Raw genomic sequence first — 19,503 nt, forward strand, 5'->3', positions numbered from 1 at the left:
AACTGAAAGCTTTTCCGCTAAGGTCAGGAACACGGCAGGGATGTCCATTATCACCACTGCTATTCAACATAGTACTAGAGGTCCTAGCCTCAGCAATCAGACAACAAAAGAAAATTAAAGGCATCCAAATTGGCAAAGAAGAAGTCAAATTATCACTCTTCGCAGATGATATGATACTATATGTGGAAAACCCAAAAGACTCCACTCCAAAACTGCTAGAACTTATACAGGAATTCAGTAAAATGTCAGGATATAAAATCAATGCACAGAAATCAGTTGCATTTCTCTACACCAACAGCAAGACAGAAGAAAGGGAAATTAAGGAGTCAATCCCATTTACAATTGCATCCAAAACCATAAGATACCTAGGAATAAACCTAACCAAAGAGACACAGAATCTATACTCAGAAAACTATAAAGTACTCATGAAAGAAATTGAGGAAGACACAAAGAAATGGAAAAATGTTCCATGCTCCTGGATTGGAAGAATAAATATTGTGAAAATGTCTATGTTACCTAAAGCAATCTACACATTTAATGCAATTCCTATCAAAGTACCATCCATCTTTTTCAAAGAAATGGAACAAATAATTCTAAAATTTATATGGAACCAGAAAAGACCTCGAATAGCTAAAGGGATATTGAAAAAGAAAGCCAACGTTGGTGGCATCACAATCCCGGACTTCAAGCTCTATTACAAAGCTGTCATCATCAAGACAGCATGGTACTGGCACAAAAACAGACCCATAGATCAATGGAACAGAATAGAGAGCCCAGAAATAGACCCTCAAATCTATGGTCAACTAATCTTCGACAAAGCAGGAAAGAATGTCCAATGGAAAAAAGACAGCCTCTTCAATAAATGGTGCTGGGAAAATTGGACAGCCACATGCAGAAAAATGAAATTGGACCATTTCCTTACACCACACACGAAAATAGACTCAAAATGGATGAAGGACCTCAATGTGCGAAAGGAATCCATCAAAATCCTTGAGGAGAACACAGGCAGCAACCTCTTCGACCTCAGCCGCAGCAACATCTTCCTAGGAACAATGCAAAAGGCAAGGGAAGCAAGGGCAAAAATGAACTATTGGGATTTCATCAAGATCAAAAGCTTTTGCACAGCAAAGGAAACAGTTAACAAAATCAAAAGACAACTGACAGAATGGGAGAAGATATTTGCAAACGACATATCAGATAAAGGACTAGTGTCCAGAATCTATAAAGAACTTAGCAAACTCAACACCCAAAGAACAAATAATCCAATCAAGAATTGGGCAGAGGACATGAACAGACATTTCTGCAAAGAAGACATCCAGATGGCCAACAGACACATGAAAAAGTGCTCCATATCACTTGGCATCAGGGAAATACAAATCAAAACCACAATGAGATATCACCTCACACCAGTCCAAATGGCTAAAATCAACAAGTCAGGAAATGACAGATGCTGGCGAGGATGCGGAGAAAGGGGAACCCTCCTACACTGTTGGTGGGAATGCAAGCTGGTGCAGCCACTCTGGAAAACAGCATGGAGGTTCCTCAAAATGTTGAAAATAGAACTGCCCTATGACCCAGCAATTGCACTATTGGGTATTTACCCTAAAGATACAAATGTAGTGATCCAAAGGGGCACGTGCACCCGAATGTTTATAGCAGCAATGTCCACAATAGCCAAACTATGGAAAGAACCTAGATGTCCATCAACAGTTGAATGGATCAAGAAGATGTGGTATATATACACAATGGAATACTATGCAGCCATCAAAAGAAATCAAATCTTGCCATTTGCGACAACATGGATGGAACTAGAGCGTATCATGCTTAGCGAAATAAGTCAAGCGGAGAAAGACAACTATCATATGATCTCCCTGATATGAGGAAGTGGTGATGCAACATGGGGGCTTAAGTGGGTACGAGAAGAAGAAATGAAAGAAGATGGGATTGGGAGGGAGACAAATCATAAGTGACTCTTAATCTCACAAAACAAACTGAGGGTTGCTGGAGGGAGGAGGTTTGGGAGAAAGGGGTGGGATTATGGACATTGGGGAGAGTATGTGTTTTGGTGAGTGCTGTGAAGTGTGTAAACCTGGTGATTCACAGACCTGTACCCCTGGGGATAAAAATATATGTTTATAAAAAATAAAAAATTATATTAAAAAAAAAGGTGCTATGGGGCATACAAATAACTATAAAGTACTATTTATGTCTGTTAGGAACTAACAATATAGCTGGGGAGTATGCAAGTGACTAATTGTTCACCGATCTTTGTTCTCATTCTTTGGCATATCACCAAGCTACTATTAGTGTTTCCCTACAGTTAGAGCATGGGACTGACTTCGTCTGTCTAGTCGAATGGGGGTAGAAGTGACGCATACCACCACCATTAAAACCTCATGTAAATATCCTTACTCTCTCTCCAGTTTGTAAAAAATGCTGCTTAAACAATATAGAAGTTCAACGTGCTAGGAATAATTTCAGTTTGAAAGCGTAAAATGAGGGATGGTCATTCTAACAGGGAATAGTACCTAAGCCAATAGCCGATGGATTGTCACAGTCCCCAACACACACAAATTTTCCTTTTCTTTTTGTTTTTGTACTCTTTTCTTTGAATGTGCACATTCCCATTTCATTTTTCTTTTTAGAAAAATGAAAATTTTCTTTTAGACTTAGTTCATTTTTCCTTTTAGACTTAGTTTTTCAAGTGTACATGTACCATCCTTTATAGTGCACATTTTATCTACCACTTTAGGCTTAGTTAGCTTTTAAAATTTATAATCCTCTTTTTATGCATACAATGTTATTCTGTTAATACATATTGTTTCCATTTCCATTTAATCTCAACTATTAAAGCAAGTCCTCCAGGATCAATGAAATTTTGTTCATATGTATTGTTTGAGTTATTTTATGTATTTAAAAGACAAGCATTTATTTAACATTAACTCTCTACCGTGCATCAATCTAAGGGAGAGATATGTTATAGGAATTAATTTAATAGTTAAGGATGTAAGGTTCTAGGGCACATTTATTTGAGTTTAAATCTCTGCTCTACTACTTACTATGTGACCTTGGATGAATTATTTAAGGTGGAAATGATACCTGTCTGCTCCACAGAATTGATATATGTCTTCAATGAAATAATATATATGAATAGTAATACTAATTATACATGGTTATAATATAAAATATATCTGTATTTTATTTATTTTTTTTTAGATTTTTATTTATTTATTTATTTGACAGAGAGAGAGATCACAAGTAGGCAGAGAGGCAGGCAGAGAGAGAGAGAGAGAGAGGAGGAGGAAGCAGACTCCCTGCTGAGCAGAGAGCCCAATGAGGGACTTGATCCCAGGAACCTGAGATTATGACCTGAGCCGAAGGCAGAGGCTTAGCCCACTGAGCCACCCAGGCGCCCATATCTGTATTTTAAAAACCCTGCTCACAAGAAGGCCAGCATCTAGTATAGCCCTATAATTGGTCATAATCAATAAAACATCATTACTCCTATTTCTTGACCAAATATTATATCTAAATCTTTATAAAGCTCTCTGTAATATTATACTCTTAGAGCAAATCAACAAAGTTGAAATGAATTTTTTCATAAACAATTTATTTTAAATCTGTAATTTTGCAAAATTTTTTGTAGCACTGGTCTATTGTATTATTTTTCTTCCTGATGACATTGTGATTTTAAGTGAAGAATTGCAGTGGATGACATTTTTATCATTGTTTTGCTTTTTCATAGATAATAAAAATGGTAGGCATAGACAGATTAATATTAGAGTGTGCTTAAATTATGATGAAAAATTCTCAAGTTGTCTCCCTGGCTTCTTTCAATCCATCCTTCACCCTGCCTTCTTGGTCTATAAATAGGCAAGTCTAATCACATGATTCCCCTGTTCAATCTTTCCCTCCTCAGTCATAAAATCCTTGTAACTTTCAGTGGCTTCTAAGGCCTTCTGTTAGGTAATCTCACTCAACTTTTTAGTCATTTTTCTCCATATTCACCCTATGCCTCAACCAGATGAAACTATTTGCAATTCCTAGAGCATACAAGGTTTTTGCTCAAAATGTTTCCTCTGTCTAGAAGGCATTTTCCCTTTGTTTGCTATACACCTGCCAGGAGTATAGGACTCAACGTAAGGCTTTCTTCTTCCTGTATAGTAGAATTGCTCCCTGAATTATCAGTGTCCAATTATTCCCTGTAATAATTTATCACATCCACTTGTGTTTATTATCAGTCTTGTCTACTAGACTGTTGGTTCTATGAAGGTAAGGCTAGTGGGGATTTCTCCAAGGAATGAATCCTAGTAGATCCACATAGATTATCATTTTATGGCTCTAAATTGCACCTAGTTAATCATGCTAAATATGAAATAGCAAAAGGAAGAGACTTGGTACTTAAAGGCAAGACCTTTGAATCAGAGCTGGGTTCCAGATCTGCCACTTATTAACTGAATGGCCTTCAACAAATTACTTAAGATTACATAATTTTTTCATCTGTAAAATCAAGACAATATTAATAATTCATGCCTCATAGAATTTTAGGTAGGATGAAATGAGGCAATGCTTAGCACTCAATAAATATTATTATTATTCTTTATGTAGCTATGCATTTGTTTTAGGAAAGTAAGAAAGTACATATCTTGTTTAAAGAGTGACATATAAACCAATTTGGAAGAGTAAAGTTGTTTCCTATTTGAAATATAACAAAGAAAAACCTAGGAATTTTCTGATAATTTTTCTAATGTAAAGGATTTGATTTTTCTATATGGGCTTAAAGTAAGGCATATATCCCTATTGATATAAGTTTACATTATAAAATATATTCATTCAACTGATGCTAGATTTCCAGTCTACTAATTTGGTCACTTCAAGACATAATTCTTTTTTCCTCTGGCTATCTCTGCAGCTTTATCCAATGTTCCTCCAAGTGGAATGGCTGCGGTTCCCTAGATGTGATCTACCAGTCCCTCACCCAAACTTCCGCAAAGCTTTTTCCTCTGCCTAGAATTACCTTTCCCTCCATAGCTAACACTCCATGTCCAGATTCAGCCTAGTAGTAATTTCAGATAGAATATTTTCTCACCACCTTCATCTTTCTTATTTTTCTGCATACTCTTATTGTAACATTTATTGCTTTTCTGATTGCTTTTCTCTTCCTAACTAGCTACCTATTCTTAGGGCCAGGGCCATAATCATATTTCCAGAGCAGCAGCCTCAACATAACTCTCACAGACTTGTTAGAAAGGCAAATTCTTGGGCCATACCCCAGATCTTTAGGAAAACAAATTTGGGGTGGAGCCCAGGAATCTGTTTTCACAAGCCCACCAGGTACTTCTGATGCACACAAAAGTGAAAATTAAGGCTCTACAATAATGAAAGTGAAAAATCTATAACTACACACAACAATACAGAGGAATTTAGAAATACACTGTTGAACAAAAGAAGCCAGACACAAGAAGAGTACGTCCTGTGTATGTATCTCAATTTATATGCATTGTAAAAACAGGCAAAATTAATCATTGCTATTAGAGTACAGTATAAATGGCTACCCTTCATAAGTCAGACTACATAATTTGCAGGGCCCAGTACAAAAAGAAAATGCAGGGATCCTTGTTTTAAATGCAGTCTTTAAATACTTTCCACACCTCTTAACCTCTAGAACTTTTACTCTCCCAATGTCTACATTTGGATGTATTTATCTTTAGCATCAAAAATTGTCCGAGGTACATTGATACAACATGAAAAGAACCTGTAATCGTGGAAGGAAACTGGTCCTTGAACAAGGAAGAATTTGGTAGAAATTAGTAAGAGCTCAAGAAATGGCAAATCCAATTTTATTGGAAAAAAAACAGAGTATCAAGCAATTTATCCAGAAATACATTAAATACAGGCAGCCCCTTGATTTTTTGCTATTACAGCATAATATATTATTATACAGGGCTTAATAAACTTAGTCTTGTCTTTTTTGTGCCAGACATCTAGGACAAACAGAAGCTTCAAGAACTGGAATCCCGAATGTGAAAGTTAGCAAGAAATACAGCCCTGTTTCCAGTAGAAAATATGTCAGTAATCAGTAATATCTAGAAAACAGGTTTTGTGAGGGAGATGATGGAAAACCACATAAACACAGGCACCATGTAAGGGTAAAAGAAGATGCCAAAGGGAACAAAAAGGACATGAATCAGCTTCTTCTACCTTATATTTTTGTACAAGGCCTTTCTGTATTTAAGCACCCTAATATGCCCCAGGCTCAAAGGGTAAATTACTTTTGAAGCTATAAACATAGACAGCTGTTTGCATTTGAGAGAAACCTGACACACAGCAATCTGACATATTTTTCTGAGACTGGTGTTGCTTCAGGGGAATAAAAAAGATGCTATATTTGTGAGAATTAAGAACACTTCAGTCTCTTTTGAACAGGCAGCTCTAGTTTGGTGTCTTTTGGGGCAAGGTAGGGAGAACCTTCATATTCCCTGAAATATAAAGTGTATTAATAATAGGAAGTATATAGTCTCTTGGATGGTCCTTAAGGCCCTTAATTAAGTAACATAGCTTGTTCAGAAAAGACATATGACTGGAAAGTAATAACTATATTTTTCATCCTAATGTAATAAAAATACGACCATTAAGTCCTGCAGTTTAGAAACATTGCTTATATTATCTCATGAGATATATTGTCCACTGACATAACTCAATGACATCTTTCTTCATCATTGTCATCATAATTATCAATCAAGTGGTACATACTACAAATACAATTGTTCCCTAAAGAAGACGCCAGTCTACATAGACACACACATTTCAGGTATTTTAAAACAAACTTTGGACAACCAAATCAGTTTATGCCAATAGTTGCAAAAATACAATGTCATGATCCCTGCCCTTTTCAAACCGTGAAGGTAAGATACTAGAATTCTAACAAATGGATGGAATTCTGTGAAAAAGAACTCCTCAGTAAAATGAAAGCATCATGTCTCAATTTTCATGGCTACAATAATTCTCTCCTTTAGTAAAAACAAAACAAAAGAAAAAACCTCTTTAAAATACTAATTCAGTGTTTTTACAGTACTGGGTATATAGGATTAATTCAATAAATCTCCAAAAGTCCTTTGCACATCTAGTGACAAACTCATAATTATTTGTACTTTAATGTTCAATTTATTAAAATCATGTATCTGATAAACAAAACTTTGGAAACCAATTTTTCTTGAGCATTTAAACACTGATTACAATTTGATTGTTTTTGTACAAAACTGCAACTACAATTTACCATAACTGATTCTTTGAGTATATCAAAACACACACAAATGTAATAATTACAAAATGTTACTAAGTATACAATTAAACTTATTATAAAATATCAATACATGGCTTAGTTCATTTATTCACCTTGTGTTTTTAGAGCTTCTTATTGTACTTATTGTAATAACTTCCCTGAGTTTTGGCTTTCCAGGTTTGCTACAACTTCCCTGGAATTGGCATGGTATTCTTGTACCCAGAATAAAGTACAAGTTTTTTTTTTTTTTTTAAGATTTTATTTGACAGAGAGAAAGATCACAAGTAGGCAGAGGCAGGCAGAGATGGGGGGGGAAGCAGACTCCCTGCTGAGCAGAGAACCCCATGTGGGGCTCGATCTCAGGACCCTGGGATAATGACCCAAGGCGAAGGCAGAGGCCACTGAGCCACCCAGGCGCCCCAGAGTACAAGTTTTTAAATGATTGTTTAAGGGACTTGTTTTCTTCTTTCAAGGTGTTTTTCAACTCTAAACTTTAAAAATCCATATCTTTCACATAGGTTTTACTTTTGAACAACTTGGTTGTCTTTCACTAAAAGGTGTTTTTTATTTTTTTTTAATTTTTTTTAAAGATTTTATTTATTTATTTGACAGAGAGAAATCACAAGTAGATGGAGAGGCAGGCAGAGAGAGAGAGAGGGAAGCAGGCTCCCTGCCGAGCAGAGAGCCCGAAGCGGGACTAGATCCCAGAACCCTGAGATCATGACCCTAGCCAAAGGCAGCGGCTTAACCCACTGAGCCACCCAGGCGCCCCAAAAGGTGTTTTTTAAAAAAAATTTTATTGTGAAAATTTCACACAAAAAATGTAGCAAGTACAAGCAAACTTTCACATAGTCACTCCCTATCTTCAGCATCCATCAGTATTTTGCCATAATTATTTCATCTTTCATCTGTTCCCTTCCTCTCTTTTTCTTGAATATTTTAAAGCAAATACAAGATACAATGTCATTTCCTCTTTAACTACTTCAACATGCATTTAAAACTGGAGTGGGGTAATATCGCCTCAATGTTATCTTCACAGTTAACAAAATAATAATTCTTTGCTATGGTCAATTTCCAGCCCATATTCAAATTATCTACTATTTCATTTTATTAAGTTTTTTCAAATAAGTACCTAAACAAATCCACTCACTGTATTTTTTAGGTCTTTTAAGTTGTTTTTAAGACTCTCTGAATCTAGAATAGTATCTTTTTATTTTCATTACTCTGATTTGTTGAAGAAACCAGTGAATTGTCCTCTAAAACATCTGCAACATGTATGTGTTTTATTGCTTTCTTGCTCAAGAACTGGCTGGTTCCTTATCTTCAGATATTTCCTATTGATTACAAAATGGTACTAAAGGCTTTAAAGAACTGGCTGGTTCCTTATTTTCAGGTATTTCCTGTTGATTACAAAATGGTACTAAAGGCTTTATTTGGCTCACATTCAATATTTAGGGGAAGAGGCTTAAGAACACTACATAGAAGGTGTAGACTCCTTAACATCCCACCACATGTGAAGGCATATTGGTTATTTCACTTTTAATAGTGCTGCGATAAATCAGTGTGTGTAAGGGATTGGCCAGCTTAATTTCCTTTGTTGTAAAGTTCTCTATCAACATTCGCCTGATAGTTCTAGCATTTGAGCCCTGCTTCAATAATATATTTCATTAGTGTTTGCAAACTAGTGATTCTAGAATTCTTTTATCCTTCTGTATTAATTAGCTAGAATACTCTAAATTCCTTTATTCACAGAACTATGCCATTGAACCAAAATAAAGTTTATAAAGAAAGTCGAGGTAAATGCTTAATTCTTTCTTTATAATTGCCAATACTTGAAGTACTGTGTTGATGTCCTGGCAACATCCAATGGCTTCCATGAGTTTTGTTTGTTTCTTTTTTACAGTCCTCCTTCTCCTCCCTCTCCTCCTTCTCATACCATTAGGAACACAGCCTTTTCCCATTAAATATGATATAACCAAGAGCAGTCTTTGGCTAAAAGGAGTCTCCTTATGTTATCTCCTATTTCCTTTATGACCCCACTGGTCAGTCTTTGTTAGCTCCTTTGCTTCCTGGCACAATGATATATCACAGACTCATCTTGAACATTCTAACCCCACATATGAAATCAGCCATCTCCCCCAAAGAGCTCTGACTCCTTTTAGTAGAGAAATTTCAATACTACAATTTGGCATTCTGCGTGCTCATCAATTACTCCTGCATTGTCATACTTCCACACCTTTTCAGTGGACAAAGTTGGGAAATATTTGTTTTTTATAAAAGGAGATAAAGTGTCACAAATTCTGCCTAATAGTTCCAACTGAAATTTAAATTCGTAAGATTTTTACTTAACATCATTGGCTCTTTCTCAATCTCTCTCTCTCTGAAAATCTTGATTCCTAACATTAACATAATTATTTGTTTTTTCCTATAATATAAACTTATAAGTATATGCATATATCTAAAATAACATCACTGATACTATTACCAACAATAAAAATCTTGACTGTAGATTAAGATGTCTTTGTATTTCACAATCTATGATCAAAATGATGCATTTAAGGTTAGTGCAATAATCATTTTCTTTGGATGGTTATGTTAAAAGATATACTTTAAAATTCTCACTTGGCAAGATTTATTATAATCCACTGTCCTGTCCCAGGATACTGAATTATGTTGTTAACATTATTAAAGTTCTATATACTTAACATTATTATTTTTATTAGTAGGGCCAGCTGAAGTATCTCCCAGGAGACTGGGATTGTGTGAGCCTCAGCTCTTAGTTCTCTTCTTTAGTTCATGAGGCTAATTTATTATCTTGAACACACAGTTAAGCCCTGTTCCTCCTTAGTTATTGTTGTGATCACTGATGCTGATTCACAGCTCAATTCCCTTCCTGGCTGGTTATTTTGTGTGACCACTAGTACTAATTAGTCCTTGGTGTAACTGCTAATTTTGCTAGAGATATACTCATAGTTCCCTACGTTTATATGGAGTCAAATACCTATCTATGCTTCATTAGCATATGTACATTAAGTAGAAGTAACAACACACCCAAATATATTATCATTAGCGTTCCCTTGTTTCTTTAAATAAAAATTAAATATGCCTTATTGCATTCAGTCTTCTTCTTTGTTTTGTTACAACTATGTTTTGCATACTTTATATTATTATAAACTCCTGGCCCAATACAGATTCAACTTATTCAAATTGATCACAATTATCATCATTATTATTGTGATGCTTATATTATCACAACTTTGTCCTTTTAGCATTGCCACAACATCTTTTAAAATGTACTTGGTTTCTAGCGACAACAATTTTTTCCCTATTTAAATTGCTCTTGCCTAAAACCTGGAATAAGCTATCCTAAAATCTTGGTTCCTTTTAGAGGAGAATAATAGTTGTACAATCTCTGCCCCACACTTTCCCCTTTGCTTTACCATTCTAGTTACCGCTAGCACCCTTTCTGAAATGCTAGCTTTCTGCTCCTCTGTTCCTAAGGCTTTGTCTGGCAGCTGGGTTCTACTTTCTGATTGGCAGGCTGGAAGTTCCAGGGAAGTGGCACCACCTGGGAGCCGCACTCAACTAATGATTCATGAAAATTGGATATAAATACTCCCAACTCCATCATCCACAGGAGGGATAATTCTGAGGCTTGAGTTTCACATTAATTCCCAGAGTTCCAAGTTACCAGCAATTATAACATGCAAGGTATATATCTTCTATCAGCTTCATTCCCTTCCCTATCTCATTTTTTAATTCCTCTCTTTGCACTGGAATGTTTTGCCTCAATGTCTGCTTCTGGAGCAAGCTAGATTACATAAGAAGGATCAAAACATGATCCTGGAGTGCTGACAGTGGGCAAAAAAGTCCTGCAGCTGGAGCTGCAGTGACACAAGCTGGAAGCTTCATGTCCTTTTTCACTGATTAACCATGATTTTATTTTTCAGATGAAACGATTATGCTGCTAAACTCTACCTTTATTAAAGGATACGATTTCACTGACTGTTAAGACTTTTTTCTGCTTTAACGAAGGGCTGTTAATAAATGTCTGATGATGGCAATGCACAAGAGTGATAGAGATGAGCTCTGTGTTCTAAAGAACTGAACCTTTTCAAAGAATTCATTTAGATTCTACTAGTATTTATGAGGGATTTATGTGTCAACCACTAGGCTAAGAGCTAGGAATGAAAAAGTACAAAAGCTGACATTAGTAAATAAATATTTGCCTGTCAGAAATTTGAAGAATTAAAAAGGCCATGGTTTGACATTTATAATCCTATAAAGGTCATATTTTCACACAAAAATGATTCTTTTGTATTAAAGAAAATAGGACAGTCATATGAGACAAAGACATGGTATTTTTTCCATACTTAAGGAAAATTTGTGGTAAGAGACTTTCTTGCCCTGCCTTAAATCATTTTAAAATCCTCATTAACCTTAGAAAAAATATTTTTTTACACAAGATGTTAAATTGAATTCATAATTAATAGCAATACAATAGAAGCAATACTTCTGTTAGCATTTAAATCCTATCAAAGTGTCTTCTCTGTTTGAGGGTTCTGTATTTTAAAGACCACTGACAAGCAAGTTTTAGATTTAGATTAGACTGAATTGTATGGTATACAAAGCAACTGTAAATTCAACACTGAGGTATTTAAAAATATATATCTGTGCTTATTGTTTAATTATAAGAAAAAAACATATTTCTATTAGCTTATTTCTAGTCAGCCATGCATAATTCACTAAAAAAAATAATCAAAATGAAATGTCAGACTAGGAGAAAGTCCTGGTTTTCCTATCTTAGGTCTTAAACTTCTTTTTATATTTATAACGAATTCTTCTAATTATTGGAATCTTCTTATTGCTGAAATGCATTAATTCCTGTTCCTTCCCTATTCCCAAGAGATACTCCTCTTACTTTATTCCCTTATCATTTCAGTACTTTGGGAAATAATATATGCCAGTAACGATTTAGAATTGTCTTATATCCCCCTCCCAAAGATGATGCTTAAACATGCCAGTTTAAATAAATTTGACTGATGTATTTGGCAATAGCAACAAATTCATGCGCCACTGCATGGACTGATTTCACCAGAAAATATAGTGCATACTTGTGTTTTCATGCCACTAGTCAGCATTAAAAAGTGGTAAAATCTTGTTTTTTGTTTTTGTTGTTCTCATTTTTCACAGTGATATTCATGGGCCTATACCTAGTGTCCTGGTAAATACATGGGGTTGATATTAACATATTCAATACAGAAATGTAGAAACAGGAGAGGCATAGAGGAGACATTTTACTATTTATCAGGATTTTGAGTACCCATGCCTCATTTTTTTTTAACATTTACTATTTTTCCTTTAACATTACTTATTTTTTCTTAAATAAAAGTAATTTTTTAGAGCAGTTTTATGTTCACATCAAAACTAGGTGGAAGGCATAGGCATTTCTCATTTACTCCCTGCCTCCACACATATACAGCCTCCGCAATTATCAACAACACTCACCAGAGTGGTATACTTGTTGCAAGTGATAAACGTACAGACAGACACATCATTATCATCATCACCCAGACTCTATAATTTACATTAGATTTCACTCTTGGTGTTGTCTATTCTATGTGTTTGGACAAATTTATAATGCCTTCAGAATGTCATATAGTTGGAATCATTCAGTATGTAGCCTTTATAGACTGGCTTCTTTCAGGTAGTAATATGCATTTAAGTTTCCTCCATGTCCTTTTATGACTTAACAGCTCATTTATTTTTAGTATTGAATAATATTCCGTTGTCTGGAGGGAACGTACCTACTGAAGGCCATGTTCATTGCTTCCGAGTTCTGACAATTATGAAGAAAGCTGCTATAAGCATCTGAACATAGGTTTTTGTGTGAGTATGTTTTCAACTCCTTTGGATAAATATCAAGGAGTATGACTGCTAGATCATATGGTAAGAAACTGCCAAACTTCTTCCAAAGTGACTAAAACGTTTTGCATTTCCACCAGCAATGAATGACAGTCCCTGTTACTCCACACCCTTCTCAGTATTTGGTGTCATCAGTGTTGTGAATTTTGGCCATATTCTAATAGGTGTGTAGTGGTATCTCACTGTTGTCTTAATTTGTATTACCAGATGACATATAATATGGGACATCTCTTCATATTCTTATTTGCCATACATATATCTTCTTTGGTGAGGAGTATATTAAAGAATTTGGCCCATTTTTTAACCAGGTTATTTTCTTACTATTGAGCTTTAAGGGTTCTTTGTGTGTGTGTGTGTGTATATATATATATATATATATATATATATATATATATATATATATTTTTTTTTTTAAGATTTTACCTATTTATTTGAAAGATGGAGATCACAAGTAGGCAGAAAGGCAGGCAGAGAGAGAGGAAGGGAAGGAGGTTCCCCGCTGAGCAGAGAGACCAACTCAGGGCTCGATCCCAGGACCCTGGGATCATGACCCGAGCTGAAGGCAGACGCTTTAACCCACTGAGCCACCCAGGTGCCCCTCTTTGTATATTTTAGATAATAGTCCTTTATTAGATGTGTCTTGCAAATATTTCCTCCCAGGTTGTGTCTTGTCTCTTCATTCTCTTGATAGGGTCTTTTGCAGAGCAGAAGATTTTTAATATTATTCAAATTATCAATTCTTTCTTTCATGGAGTATGCCCTTAGTTTTTTCATTTGACTAAAGTCACCACCAAACTCAAGATCATCTAGATTTTCTCCTATGTTATCTTCTAAGAGCTTTATAGTTTTGTGTTTTACATTTAGGTCCATGATCCATTTTTGAACTAATTGTTGTGAAGAATGTAAGGTCAGTGTTGAAATTCATTTTTTTGTATATGAATGTCCAGTTGTTCCAGCACCATTTGTTGAAAAGACAGTTTATGCTCCATTTTACCTTTATTCCTTTGTTAAAGATCAGTTGACTGTATCTTTAATGACCTTCTTTTGAACTCCCTATAGTCTATTCTAATGATTTCTTTGTCTATTCTTTCACCAATACCATACTATCTTGATTACTATAGTTTTCTAGTAAGTTGGAAGTCAGGTAGTATCAGTCTTCCAATTTTGTTCTTCTCCTTCAACACTGCATTGGCTATTCTGGGTCTTTCACATTTCCATATAAACTTCAGAATCAGTTTGCTGATATGCAGAAAATAACTTACTGAGATTTTTCCTGGAATTGTGTGGAATCTATAGATCAAGTTGGAAAAAACTAATATTTTGACAATATTGAGTCTTCTCTCCAGGAAGATGGAATATCTTCCCATTTATGCAATTCTCTTGATTTCTTTTGTTAGTTTGTAGTTTTATTCATAGAGATCTCATCCATATTTTGTTAAACTTATTTCCAAGTATTTCATTTTTGAGGGTGCTAATGTAAATAGCATTGTTTTTAATTTCAAATTCTACATAGAAGAATTTGTTCGTTTTTAGTACATTGGAAAACAATCAACTTTTATATATTAACCTTGTATCCCACAACCTTGCTATAATTATTAGCTCTAGGAGGGTTTGTTGTTTTTTGGTTTGGGGGTTTGTGTTTTTTTTTGTAGTCAATTGTTTTGTATTTTCTACATAGACAATCATATGACCTGTGAACAATGATAGTTTTATTCTTCCTTCCCAAACTATCTCCCTTTTATTTCTTTTTCTTGCCTTACTGCATTAGCTAGGATTCCTTATTACTTCATCTATCCTTTCTCCTTTCTAAAGATCAATTTGGTGAGAAGAGAATTGGACTTCTTTAGACTTTTGATATAAGAGAAGAAAAATCTAAAATTTCATTTCAGATCTGAAAAATTTTTTGAAGTTCTTTTTCTCCAAAAATATGTCTAAGAACATATTAGACAGAAACTTAAACAGAGACCAAGCTATAATACAAATTAGAGTAAGTAGATGAATGCTGAACACAAGTCTGTTGAATACATCTATGAATCTAGAACTTTAGGGATAGTAAATATATAGTTTGCAGGCTGTCACTTCTCCATTCTGAACTCCTGGCAGACACTGCTAAACAAACTCATCACGCTCACCTGTTAGGCCAGGCTTCTTGCACAATCTTCCTAGCAGCACTATTCCTATCTCAAGGTCAGTTCACGGAATAAAATTATTTACCATCCCTGAAGTATAATATAAATAGTTTGTAAAATAAATAGATTTTTCTTAATTCTCAGGATGTACTTCAGCCAGAGTAAAATGGAACGTGAAAGAATTATAAAAGTTGTTACTTTTTCCCCCCTAGCTTCTAAAATTATGCAGATAGCTGCAGCTTTTGCATAAATCAGTTTCTTCTATCCTAATGATGATGATAACTAATTATATATATATATGTGTGTGTGTATATATATACACATATATAAAGAAACCAGATAAATTGCTTTTATTAATAATCAATGACCATATGTCTATGGTAATGACCATAAATAATGTTATTTCAAGCCAAGTTTAAATCTTTGGACACTGCAAGATGCTCAACATCATTAATCATTACAGAAATGAAAATCAAAACTACAGTGAGATATCACCTTGCATCTGTCAGAATGGCTAGAATCAAAAAGACAAGAAATAACAAGTGTTGGCGAGGATGTAGAGAAAAAGGAACCCTTCTGTACTGTCAGTGCAGTGGGAATGCAAATTGGTGCAGCCACTGTGGAAAACAGTATGGAGCTTCTTCAAAAAAACTTAAAAACAGAAATACCATATGATCCAGTAATTCCATTAGTGGGTATTTACCCAAAGAAAATTAAAACACTAATTCAAGAAGACATACATACCCTTATGTTTATTACAGCATTATTTATAATAGCCAAGATATGAAACAACATGTGTCCATCTATAGATGAATGGGTAAAGAAAATATAGTATATAGAAATAGTGTAATATTACTCAGCCATAAAAAAAGAATGAGATCTTGCCACTTGTGAAAACAGGATAAACCTAGAGGGTATTAAATTAAGTGAAATAAATCTGACAAAATAAGATAAGTACTGTATGATTTCACCTATATGTGGAATCTAAAAAATAAAACAAAAAAACAAACAAAAAGGAGAAATAGACCCATAAATACAGAGAACAAATGGTTGGTTGCCAGATGGGATAAGAGTGGCAGGATGGGAAAAAGGGTAAAGAAATAATGGGAGATACAGACTTCCAGTTATGACTTATGAATAAGTCATGAGGATAAAAGGTACATCATAGGGAATGGTATAATAGCATTGTATGGTAACATGGTAACTACACTTGTGGTGAGCACAGCATAATGGATAGAAATGTCAAATAACTAGTTGTACACCAGAAACTTATGTAACATTATGTATGAACAATACTTCAATGAAAAAAAAATATCTGGGTACTGTAGATCATTCTGAGCAGAGCTAAAATGATGTTCCCATTTTTCTTCTCAGGTTTCTATGGAAACACTTTTTGAGATGAAGTTTGCCAGAAGAAAATATTTTATTTTTAAGTAAAATGATAACAAGTAGTTTTTATCTATGCAAAACAAAAATTCTTTATAGATGTCTGAACTCAAGCTAAAATGTGATTTCATTATTTGTCTCCCAAGACAACCAAATCATAGAACCAACACTACTTAGAGTTTCCAAGTATGCATGTGAGAAGAAAATTATGCCTTATTCTTTAGTTCAGGAAATGTATTATTTGTTATACTTATGAAACCATTTTATATTCTCATGCAAAATCCAAGATAATACACATTTTAAGGCATGACAAATTTAACAGATGCTGATAAAATTTTCAATTCAATTAAGTTTTAATGGGTCTTTAATGTGAACTCTGTCTTTAATAAAAATAAAAGATAACATAAACATACACACATGCCCACAAACAGCTGTCTATCCCTGCTATAAAATAAGGGCTTCTTCTAAGGGTATAAATGGAGCACCTATGTAAAGTAGGCTTGTTCTCTTTAAAAAAAAAAAAAATGCACTTTCAGAATAAAGAGCTTATTTTTATTCAAAATTTTACTTCCTAGAATTTTAAAAGTGAACTAAGAACTCTGTGTCTACATTATGCATGGTGTTTATATATTTTTAAATATTAATCCTGGCCAGTATCAGCCTTGGTCTGTTCTCCCTAAAGAGATCTTGTTGGTCAGTCTACAAGCAGCATTCCTCTACTCTTCTGATCATTTTTCTTGTCTTTTTTGTGAGATCCATTTACTATACTTGTATATAATATCCCAGATGCAAATGGACAATTGTTTTATCCTAGAATTAGGGCAACTTACCAGATACTCTTTTTTGTTAAGAAAACAAAAAAGGAGTATCTGGTAAGAGACACAGAAGCCTGCATCTACATTATTATGTCTAACATTGAAAATGTCTGTAACTGATCAATCAAGAACAGCAGAATAATTTCATTACTTAAATATTTTAAAGTATACCAGAGGGACACAGATAGATGCCCAGAAGATGGCTACCTTTTAGGTAGGATCAGAAAGAGGAGTTGAGTCAGAGACAGCTATTATTATAAGCTTTTTAGTAGTACTGTACTATTTAGACTAGGTCCATATATTGTTTTGCTAATAACTTTTTAAAAATATTGGAAAATTAAAAGTAGGGAGGAAACTCATTTGGTATTTAACCAACAGATATGTTAGGATATATGTCCATTGACCAGGATATTTAATTCATAAATAACACAAGGTCAAATGCAAAACGGGTATTTACATTGTCCTCCTCCTCTCATTTACTTTTTATCTCTTAATTTGAAAATGTTGAATAAAACAAGTTTTCTCAAGAAGAAATCTTACTATATCTTTCTCTATGCAGAAAAATATTCACCTATTCCTCCTCTGGGAATTTGTCCCAAGCCATCTTTCATATCAAACATTTGTCATTCACCTTGAAATCCTATGGTAATTCATTTTCCATAAATCCATTTGAGTCCTCAGAAAACTCTAAAAAAACTCCTTATGGCTGTATTTATTTAAGTTTGTACATAAAATATTCCTTCCAATTGGTCATACTTATTTAAATTCTTTTAAACTAATTCTCACTATAGACCCTACCATCTTGCTCAATGACACACAGCTGTCTTTCCTTCATCATTTTTGTTCAGTAAGAATGCTTCTCTCATTTGCCTGTATAATGTCCAACCTCATCTGTGTGCTCTCTTTGCAGCCAGGTCTTCTCTGACTCTGGTCTGACTTCTGTGCACACTTTCAAAGTCTCTGTGCCCAGATCACTGACCTAGAGCTCCTGTGACAATGTCTTCAGTCCTCTGCTGAGGGCTGTGCCTCTGGATAATGTAAACTGTCACCATCCATTGTAACATCACAATAGGTAGCAAAAAAGAATCAAAATAAATTAACCTCAGCTGCTATGTGCTGCAGTACATTGTCTAGAAGTTGTTCCTAATTCCTTCTTTTCATAAAGTTAAGACAGCATGACACCAACAGAACAAACCCCTTCACCTTCATCCCTACAGCTAAAAATACATCTCCCAAATAGAGGTTTAAAAGTGACAAACTTTTTTTCATCTGGGATGGTTGACATTTTTAAGACATAATAACTAGTTCTGAAAATTTCAAACATGAGATGAGAGGTCAAAGTCCTTTATAAAATAACAATTCTTATTATAGAAACAATATGGTAATATATGAGATGTATATGTAATACAATACTGATATGTAATATATGAGAAATATATTGAGAAAATGTAATATATGAGAAGCCAGATTTACAAAATCAATTAGGTGTTGTTTTTTTTTAAAGATTTTATTTATTTATTTGACAGAGAGAGATCACAAGTAGGCAGAAAGGCACACAGAGAGAGAGAGGAGGAAGCAGGCTCCCTGCCGAGCAGAGAGCCCGATGCAGGACTCGATCCCAGGACCCTGAGATCGTGACCTGAGCTGAAGGCAGCGGCTTAACCCACTGAGCCACCCAGGCCCCCAATTAGGTGCTTTTTGCAGTACAAAAAGCTTTCATCATCTGAAAATTTTTACCATAAAAATTTTAGAAAATGAGTTTCCAGACATTTAAGATTTTTTTTCTCTTCATAGATCATTTACTATTTGACTTCTTTGACCAAGAGGAAAAGACAGATACTTTTAAGCCTAGCCTATTCTATTGTGAACCATTGCCAGCTAAAGACATTTAAAAAAACATGATGCCACTATCAAATTTATGCAAAATTTTCAAAATATAACTTATTGTATAAAGCATACATTCACA

General features: G+C 34.5%; 1 long non-coding RNA gene across 1 annotated transcript in view; it reads right to left on the reverse strand.

Annotated features, from left to right (window-relative positions):
- The window catches only part of LOC309871612, a 103,559-nt gene extending 85,045 nt beyond the window's left edge, over nucleotides 1-18,514 (reverse strand). Inside the window, exon 1 of the long non-coding RNA XR_014315375.1 lies at nucleotides 18,424-18,514. This is a non-coding gene — a long non-coding RNA (uncharacterized lncRNA). The remainder of the gene's footprint in view (nucleotides 1-18,423) is intronic.
- Nucleotides 18,515-19,503: the final 989 nt, after the last annotated feature.

Source organism: Mustela nivalis, assembly GCF_964662115.1.
Source record: "Mustela nivalis genome assembly, chromosome: 1".
Lineage (NCBI taxonomy): Eukaryota > Metazoa > Chordata > Mammalia > Carnivora > Mustelidae > Mustela > Mustela nivalis.